The following is a 10,870-nucleotide window of genomic DNA, read 5'->3' on the forward strand; positions in this document are numbered from 1 at the left end:
TTGTTATTCCTTAAGAAAAGAGGGGTTCGAAGTAAGTGTAGGCAGTCTTCACTTTGCATGGTGGTGCAGGACTGTACAGATGACCATGCAAGCCCAAAATGTGTAAAGTGATCTTAATAATCAGAAAAAAATACAATCGTTCCGTGACTTACAAAGACTTTTGTCAAAATATCATTCTCTTACTATCATTTATAAATGTATAGGGGTATGAAAAATATAGTAAAATGCCTATTTATTTAGTACCTGTACACGGTAATTTAAAATATTGGAAACTCTGAGAATTAAAATGGGTCATTTTGTAAAACCTTATAAAGAGTAGTTTGAACAGTGCTTGCCTTTTCTGCATCATGTAACTTACAGTATGGAATGAGCATCTATTCTATGCTTTGGCAAATTTTCATACTCATTTCTAAATGTGGATTGGCTTCCAATATTTTATCATTGGGGCTTTCAATGTTGTACAATATCTCTAAGAGTTCCTTAATGTGAGTATTGTTTTCCTACTGTCACTTCCTCGGGGACAGCTTCATCCTTTTCATCACAAACACTCCCCTTATTTGTGTCACTAAGTTCGCCTTCACTGCATCCCTCTGGCCTGTATATCTGCAATCTCAAATGAGGGCAGTGATAACATTCGCACAGTCACCTACTTCTTCTATTACTCCGTTTACATTTGATTTTAATTTCACTTCCAGAGTAACCACTTTTTATTTCTTTGTTACGCTCTCGTCCTTATTGGCCGCTTCCCTCTTTCAATCATCCATTTTTTATAAAACGTTATATGGCTTTATCACTCGGGATAAAGGGAGGAGGCACGATGACGTGCTTTGCTGTCTGTGCATGAACTGAATAGCACGTGCTCAGTGACCAATCATAGGCAGACTTTGAAAGAAGTGATATGATTGGTCACTGATCATCATGCACACCTCTTACTTATATAGTGATTTTTGGATTAAAGAGCTAGTAGCCACTTTGCTATAAAGCAGAAACTAACACACCATTGTAAAGCAATTATACTCCAATAAAGAGGTTACCAAAAAAAAGAAAAAAAAGCTAGTAGCAAAATATGTACTTTATGCAGTTATTCACAGTTAACATACCATGGCAACCGAAGTTTAAACCATGTCGTTGGGGGACTGGTGTTTAGCTAAACAGTGTTAATGGATATTCACGTATATCAGACCCATGCAGAGCGAGGACTGCCTGTACTCAGGTGTTTAAAGGGTCTGAAGCCCGTGGTGAAAATGGCTAAACGGGTAGCATTCAGCGCTGTCCAGTAGAACTTTCTGCAATAATGGAAATTTTCTAAATCGTTGGTGTACAATACGGTAGCAAATAACCATATGTGGCTATTGAGTACTTTCAGTGTGGCAACTGAATTTTTAACTTTATACAATTTAATGAATTTAAATTTAAACACCCATCTGTGGCTAGTGGCTACCCTGATGGACAATGAAGCTCTAGTAGGCAAGCAGACAAAGAGGTAAAAAATAAACAGAATAATGACAGGTTGCAGCAAATTCTAAGAGGGAAACTGGTAGGCTGCTGAGGAGGATTTGTCTAGATTTGGGGGGAAGGAGCTAACTCTGATCAGTTAGCACACATGACACCCATTTCACACAGGCCCTGCTAGAGACATGTAAATGGTGTATGTAATGGAAACAGTAGCAGATGAAGACTATCCCTCGTTAGACCACGAGTTCTGACCCAAATCCCTTCCTCAGCCCCAGGTAAGCTCTAAGTAAAAAGACACCTGAGTGCCCCTGAACAATGCCAACACACACAGAGACTCAAACAACACTTGTTCTTAGCCTTTGGATGCCTTAGATGATGTGTGATTTGCATGGATGACTATTTCTTCCCCGGGATCTAAAAATCTGCAAATTTTGACTACACATTAGTTGGTGATGATTAACATAGGCACTGGCGTATGGGAAGCATTGTGTCAGATACTGACCTAACCATCAGCATGTGCATTGTGTTCCCTAAAATATGTCCCTCCTGAAAACACACTCTGATGCCACACCAGCCCTCAGTCCAGAGCTGGAACTTTCCTCTGCTTTTCCCCATCTTTCCACCAGTTCTTGGGCCCAACTTCCTTCTTGGTTGGGTTCCAAGCCTCATCCCAAGGCCACTCAGATATGGCCCAATCCATTCTGAGGTCTAAAATATATACAGAGTAGAAAGGAGTAAAGGAAGACGTGAGCCCAGAGTTTGATGAAAGCTGATTTCAATTTAATCTCCACTCTCCGTTATTTCCTGCCTTTGTCCTCTGCCCTCTTCGTCTCCCCTGACGCTCCCACTCCACCCTTCTGTACTAGTTTTCTATTGCTGTGTAACAAATTAACACAAACTTAGCAGCTTACAATAACACATATTTATTATCTCACAGTTTCTGGAGGTCAGGAGTCCGGGCACAGCTTAACTGGTCCTCTGCCCAGGCTCTCAAAAGGTTGCAAATAAGGTTGTGGCTGGGCTGCATCCTCATTTGAAGGCTTGGCTAGTGGTGACTCTGTTTCCAAGCTCATTCAGATTGTTAGAATAATTCATTTTCTTGTTTTGCTGGCTGGAGACCAAAGGCTGCCCTGAGGTCAGAGAGCCTGCCCACAGTTCCATGGCACAGGGCCAGCTCCAATATGGCTGCTTATTTTATCAAGCCTGCAGAGCAAATCTCTGACCTCAGGGTTAAGTCAGGTCCCCCCAGGAGAAACTCCCATTTGATCCACTCAGAATTAATTGATTGGGAACCTTAAGTACATCTCCAAAATTACTTCACCATTGCCATATTCTATTGGTTAGAAGCATGTCCCAGGTCTTGCCCACACTCGAGAGGGCCGTATGGGGCATGAACAGCAGGGGGCAGGAATCATGGGGACCACCTTGGGGTCTGTCAGCCATGCCGTCCAAGGCTTTTCCTTCAGCTACAAACTCAACAGATCACATATTCCTCTAACAGAAGAAATATTGTAGACACTTGAAATACAAACTTGAAAGCCTTTCAGGACCCGGAGCTCTGACATAAGTCATCAAAGGCCACGTGGACAGCCTTTGGCCTTCTCTGTCCTGACCCTGGCCCATTCTCTAGATATGTTTCCATGTTAATATGCCAAATTTCTCTGGGGCTGGAAACTCCGGTAACTATGATGTACTGACCTGTACATCAGTGGTTAAGCCCATAGGTAAACTTTCTTTGGCAATATGACTTTTTGCATTGCACTCATTATACAGTCAAATGTGACTTTGAGGTCAGGTTACATCGAACAATTAAACTGGCAGATGAACTGTAAAAGATGCTGAACTTTAACCCACATAACCGTGGCTTTCTCAAGTACTTAGGGGAAGGGGGATGAATGGCTCCAGGTCACTTGCTCCTAAGTTATTCATCTAGAAGTGGAGCCCGCACAGTGAAGTTCAGCTGCCCTCCATGACCACTTGGAACTCCTGGCCAGAGTACCCTGAAAGGGTGCTGTTTCCTCCATGTGGGCTTCAGCAGAGATGAATATGAAGCAGGGCTCATTTCTTTCTAGATTCCGTGACCCTTTATTCACTCCCTTTATTTTCCAAAGCTATGTAAAGCTATATTGTTGAATCAGACTATACTGAAGTACTCCGTCATACTCCCTGGGTTTCTGAGAAAGCTGTGACAAGGCAAACGCACGCACACACACACACACCTGTGCACGTGCCTGCGATGTAAATAAATGTAGTGTCACATAACCCAGAAATACATGCATGGACCAGATTTGTCTTTCGTGCCTCCAGTCTGCCTCTGTCCCTCACGACTGAAAATTTGGTTCCAATCTGTTACCGGTACGATTATAATGACATGAATAATAGCAACACCTAATATTTAATCAGGCAAATGTGCCAGGTACTATGCCAAATGACTTTCATGCATAATTATTGCATCTATTTCCTAGAACAACCTCTGAGAAATTACTATTATAATCCCTTTTTTATTTTTCTTTTTTTTGCTACATTCCCCATGTGGTACAATATCTCTTGTAGCTTATTTTATACCTAATGGTTTGTACCTCTCGAGGTATCATACGTTTTTTAAGAAAGAAAACTGAGGCTAGAGACTCCAGATATAGCTTGCCCCAAATCATGGATGTTAGTCAGAATCAAGGTTTGAACTCAGGAATTGCAATTTTGTTCATCAGTTTTTGGCCAAGTAGATAGCTTGATTGTTTTTAATCAAATAAGTACAGCATTATTTTTTAAAAGCTTAAATTCCACCAAAGAACTTAGGGAGAAAAAGCAAGCATCTCCTATCACAAACTCTGCACCCTTGGTCCCAGTTGCAAGAGACAACCCATTTCACCAGTTTCTATTTTTACTTCTTCTAGTGGTTTTCTCCTTAATTCTAAATAATATAATTTGTTGACTTACCAACTGTTTTTTTTTTTTTTTGCCACGCCACGTGGATGACTTACCGACTTTGGACAATTTCTACCAATCACCTCTTGAAAGATAAGGAATTCACTTATTTATGTTACCCCTCACCTTTCCTTCTTCTCCCCTAACCAGTGTCTAATAGGGATATTATTATTGTATCTATTCTTCATTATCTATTTAACTTTAAATATTATAGTCACATCTCTGCTTCTTGTTCAATCGTCTTTAGACAGTCTCTGTTGATTCCTTATCGACGTGGAATGGAGCTAATTATTCCCACAGCCGATCTTTCTTTCCACCTCCCCACTTCTGCACCCCTTCCTCCTATCTTAGGCCATCAGTACCATCACATTGACATCATTCACACTGTTATGAAAAGCAATGTTTGCCGCAGTGTTTAGGGATCAATATTTTGTCAACCACTGCAGCCTGGAAAAACAGCATAGTCAACTGCTTTTGCAAAAACCATGATGTTATCCAGAGCTCTTCTAGAAGGTGAGACAGAGAACCCTATACGTGGAAGGAAAGAAGAACTGTGAATTCATTACACCTTAAATCAGTGCTTCTCAAAGTGCGGCCCCTGAACCAGCAGCAGCAAGCAGCATCACCCACTGGAAACTTAGAGATGCAGATTCCTGCGCATCACCCAGACCTGCTGACTCCTGCTCTGGGGGCAGCCCACCAATCTGACTGAACAAGCCGCCAGATAATTCTAATGCATGTTCAAGTTTGAAAATCACTGTATTAAATGATTACCAACAGATAGAATTTAAGAAGCACGACTCTTTTCTGCACTAAACCTTGTCCTGTGACTGAATCTGAAATGACTTAAAATGTGTTTAAATATTGAAATACAGAGAGGCTATGATTAATAGTTCCAAAAGAGATGACTACGGGCTGCATACATATTTAAGAGAGCTCTCACGGGATTGGATTTTCAGCATCAGGAGACATCAAGGGAAGAAGTTTCATAAGACAAGAGAAAGTAGACAGACCACAATTTGAATTGCACTCAACCTGGAGAAGTTCTGTAGCAGCCAGAATATTCATAGATAGGCCTAACAGAAGTTCAGTGTGATTCCTTCATAGAGTCCCTTTAACTAAAGCTGATTAAAAGGGCAAGTGTGTCTTACTGTTTCCTCCCAGTCAAGGTTGGTAACATTTTCATTTCTGTCATTAAAATGAAGTCACTTTAGGTTGGATCTGCAATTTGCAAGCCAGTAATCAGCGTTTGTATTGTGACGATGATTGTGCTAAGAGGATTCCTTTTAGCCACACTCAATATCATGGCTCCCAAGTCATTTGAAAGACTGTTCAAAGCATCAGAATAAAATAGACTGTCTTTCCTTAAATAGCATTGATTTTTCAAAATCATGTCATATTTAGGTTCCTCTGTATTTACTTTCTAGGTTTTTAAAATACCCTGAAGTTTCTATAGGTTTTCCTTTTTTCTTACTGATAAAATGAAAATGTGCTGCTCTGAATATCAAGCACTGTGTTAAAAAACACCCCAAAATGCAGGAGCTTAAAGAACTATTAGCATCTCTCCTGGGTCTGGGGATAGGCTTAGCTGGGTGATTCTCACTTGCAGTCTCTCATGCAGTTGCATTCAGGTGTTGACTGAGGTCAGTCACCTGAGGCTTAACAGGGCTTCAAGATAACTTCTTATGTGGCTAGCAACTGGCTGGGAGCTCACTGGAGGCTGTCAAACAGAGTCTTCATGGGACCACTCCATGAGGCTGGGGCTTCTCACAGCATAGCAATCTCAAGATAGCAGCACCTCTTACACGGCGGTTGGCTTCCAGGATGGAGCATCTCAAGAGCAAGGGTCCCAAGAGAACTGGGCAGAAGCTTCAATTCTTATGACCTAGTCTGGAACGTCACTCAGTAACTTTCTATTGGTCAACTGAGTCACCAGACCAGACCAGGATCAAGAAGAGAATTAGACTACACCTCTCAGTTGGAGGAGTGACAAAGAATCTGCAGCCATGTTTAATCTGTCCCATGTGCTTTCACCAAAGCCTTAACAAGGTCTGGCATCTCAATCGTGTTATCTGTTCCATGGAATAAGCTCTTCTGGAGGCATCCCCCCTGCCAGAGCCATTTGACTTCCTTTTCTAGTATAAACCTGTTTTTATCTGAATAAATACCATCCTAGGACTTCCCTGCCCAGCTTTCTTAGAATGGACTCCACAGTTTCCTGTATCCAGTATTGCCTAGAGGAATTTTCCCGTAAAGATTACATGGAATGTAACCTTTCCGAATCTTGCATGTCTGAAAATACCTTTACTTTGCCCTTTTGCTTAACTGATCATTTGGCTGCATATGGGATTCCAGGTTAAAAATGACATCCCTTGGATTGATGTCATTGCCCCACCGTCTTTTTTAAGTCAGTTTGCTAAATGTTTTCGTTCCTTTAGCTTATCCCCCATCGTCTTGCAGATCCATTTCTTCTGTTCACTTGCAGTGTGAATTTCACAAGGTTGTGTCTAGGTCTGGAATTTTCTTTCATTCATTCTGCTTGGAATTTAGTGCATCTTTTCCTGCTGAGAGTTCACGCCTTTCTTCAATCCTAGATTGTTTCCCTTCTATTATTTCTGTTTTTCCTCTCAGTTTTCTCTCTAGCCATTATCTAGTGTTCAGTGAACAGAGCAAACCATTCACAGATACTTGTTCAGAGGTATCAGCTACGTTGTCTTCATCAACTTCTTTATAATGCACTGCAGAGCGCTGCTTTGACATCTTTCTGATTTGGTTACAATGTGGAGGTCATGGGTGAATAGTATACGACCCGGCCGTGATCTATGTGTACACGACTACACATGTGGGTAACTTCGTTTCTCTACTTTAGCAAACATCGATTTGTATTGTGATTTTTGTATGACACACCTGAAGCATACATTATTATCTAGAATATTCTGCAGTCAATTCCTATGTACCTGCCACCCAGATTTGTCAGATCCTAGCAACTTACCATATGGCTTTGGATCTTTGTTGTAAAGAAATAAACATCAGAGACAAGTTGGAATACTCTGAGTAACCTTCCCCAGTCCCATGTGTCTCTCTCCCTTCTCAGATATCATCAAGCCTGATTTTGCTTTTGTATCCGTCCGTCCCGTGCGGTTCTTCATATAGTTACCACATGATTACATGTCCTTAAAGATGTGTAATATTGTTTGACATGCTTTTAAACTTTATGTAAAGGGTATCATACTGTATGTACATACCCTTCCACACTTTGATTTTGTTATTCAACATCAGTTTCGCAAGATCTATGCCTTTTAGAGAGAGAGCTTTCGTTCATTTCCCCTCATTGCTTTACAGTCATCTATTGCATATTAGAATTTAGATACTGCTGTTAATGGACATTTAGGTTGTTGATGAGTTTTTGCTATTAAAAACACTGCTGCAATGAACATTCTTGTACCTGTCTCTTTGTGCATACGTGTTGTGATTTTTCTCAGGAGCTATGCTCAAGCGTGGAACTTGAGAAATGCATAGGTATTCTTCAACTTTGCTAGATATTGATTCCCTCCTAGGCAGACCCAACGATCCATGGCGATTGCAAGAGCAAGATAAGCAATCGAGCAGCAGGCTGGCTAAGATGCTCCGCATCTGCTTCCTCCAGTTCTGCTCGGTTCCTGAGTATCTGAGGTTTCCTTCTAAGCAGGCTACCAAAGCAGGCTGGCTGGTTCCTTAGGGAGAGAGAGATAAGCAGAGAGATACAGAGATAGAGATGAGAGATAGAGATAGAGATAGAAATGCGAGAGATAGAGATCAAAGAGAGATTGATTGCTCTCTCTGCAATAAATTATATATTCCCCAGCACTAACCAAACCAAAGGACCCAGAAGTACTCCTGAGTAACTAGGCTTATGTTAAACCTTCCGTAAGTTGTTCTGTTCCTCTTCATGACAGCATGACTACAGTGTAGAAAAATGTTGGTCGTGGGTGTTTACTGACAGTTACACACACAACCTGGATAAATCAGACCAAGAGGTGAGAGAGGGATGGGGAGGGAGAAGGAAGGGAATGTAAGAAATTAAATGATCAATTCAGGAGGCCCATCGTCTGAATAACACGTCTTCTGGTAAGTTCAAAGAAAAATGTAGTGTTTTTTGTTTGCATGTATCATGACTTAACAAAAATGGTACTGTACTATAGATCTTATTCTAAGTATTATCTTGATCTTTCATATTATTATTATTATTATTATTATTATTATTGAAAGATCTCTCCCATGTTGCTATGTGTACTCTTTGGTCAGATCCTGGTTTCTTTCTTTTCTTTTCTTTATTTATTTTTGGCTGCACTGGGTCTTCGTTGCTGCGCGCGGGCTTTCTCTAGTTGAGGAGAGCAGGGGCTACTCTTCGTTGCAGCGCACGGGCTTCTCATTATGGCATCTTGTTGCGGAGCACAGGCTCTAGACACACGGGCTTCAGTAGTTGCAGCACGCAGGCTCAGTAGTTGTGGCTCACGGGCTCTAGAGCGCAGGCTCAGTAGTTGTGGCGCACGGGCTTAGTTGCTCTGTGGCATGTAGGATCTTCCCGGACCAGGGCTCGAACCCGTGTCCCCTGCATTGGCAGGCGGATTCTTTACCACTGCACCACCAGGGAGGCCCCCCTGGTTTCTTACTGCTGTAAAATATTCCACAGCGTACATCCACCACCTTTACTTGTCCATTTCACCAGGGGTGGACACCTAATGACCTTCGGCTTTCTCCTACAAACAAAGCTGAGATTAATATCATCATACATCCTCCTATGTAACAACAACAGCAGCACACACCCACACAGAGAGACATAAAAATACTGGATCATAAGGTATGTGTATACTTAATGTGACCAAAATGATGGCACCTGTCTACACACCCACAAGACATTGATTCATGTACCCCATCAACAATGTGCATTGTCCAGCTTTCTGACTTTGCCTTTTCTGTGGATTTATCTTTATTGTTTTAATTTGCATTCTCTGATTTCTAGAGTTTGAGCCTCTCTTCATAGCGTTGTTGACCATTTGGGTTCTTTTTCCTTTAATTTCCTTTTCATGTTTTTTGCCCAATTTTCAATCGAGTATTTTGGGTTTTTTTTTTTAATGTTGATTTGCAGATGTTTCTTACGCATTTAGATGTAAAGCCCTCATTGGTTTGGGACATTGCCAATATCTTCTCCCAATCCATCATTTGTAATCTTCGTCCATAGTTTCCTTTAAAAACAGAAAAGCTTAGTACGCAAATAACCAAGCCCACCAATCTTTAATCTTATGACGTATGCCTTGAGGGTTTTGTTTAAAAGTCTTTCCTCAATTCTTCATGAGAAATGTATCCTCCCACATTCTCTTCTATTTGCTTTGTAGTTTCACCATTCATATTTAGTGGTTTTTTTTACATTTGCTAACATGTACTTTTATTTTATTTATTTATTTTTTAAATTGAAGTATAGTTGATTTACAATGTTGTGTTAGTTTCAGGGTACAGCAAAGTGATTCACTAGTATATATCTATATTATACGTATGTATAAAAATTATATAGATTCTTTTTCAGATTCTTTTCTATTGTAAGTTATTGCAAGATATTGAATATAGTTCCCTGTGCCATACAGTAGGTCCTTGTTGTTTATCTATTTTATATACAGTAGCATGTATCTGTTAATCCCAAACTCCTAATTTATCTCTCCCCTCCATATTTAGTTTTTAATCCACCTGAAATCTACTTTTTTTTTAATATGAAGGGAAGTAGGAATCCACTTTTATTTTTCTCCATGGGTGTAGACATTTTCCTCAGCATCAAATCTCTGATCAGACCTTGTGGAACAAGCAGCATATTTTGAGGCATAGAATGACAAAGGGTGGACAGACTGGGGACGGTGATTTGTATCACATCAAAGTTATATACATTCTGCCCCTGGTTCACTTGGGACTCCTCAGGGGAACACCTTTGGCCACGACACAGATTCTGTTGTGGTGACGTGGCCTGGGGAAAGGCTGAGGTGCCCTCCACCAGCTCATAGGGAGCAGATCACAGCAAGGCCAAACTGAGGCACAAGAACGTGGCAGATGTCACACATTCTGGGCAGACCTGTTGGTGAACTTCTATGAGGTACCATCAAGAACTCCCAGGAAAAACTGGATGAGACGTTAACAGGACAGAAAAATCTTACATTACTAGGTGGGCATAAGAGCAACCAAGCCATGGTTAATTTCCATTAAGTTGATCCCTTTTATAACCACCCAGCTGATGGGGTCAGGGGAAATTGAGCAATATATGTAAATTGCATTCTCTAGTGTGTAATGGGGTGAAAGTACCATTTTACTTTCGGGTTCATTAAATAAGAATTACATCCCTGGGAGTAAATTGCAGTTTGAATGGAAAAAAAATTTATTTTTGAAACCTAGCCTGTATATGTCACCCATTCATGTTATAAGTAAAGGATTACTCTATATTTTAGAATTATTTTTCTATTATACAATA

Source organism: Hyperoodon ampullatus (genome assembly GCF_949752795.1).
Source record: "Hyperoodon ampullatus genome assembly, chromosome: X".
Classification (NCBI taxonomy): domain Eukaryota; kingdom Metazoa; phylum Chordata; class Mammalia; order Artiodactyla; family Ziphiidae; genus Hyperoodon; species Hyperoodon ampullatus.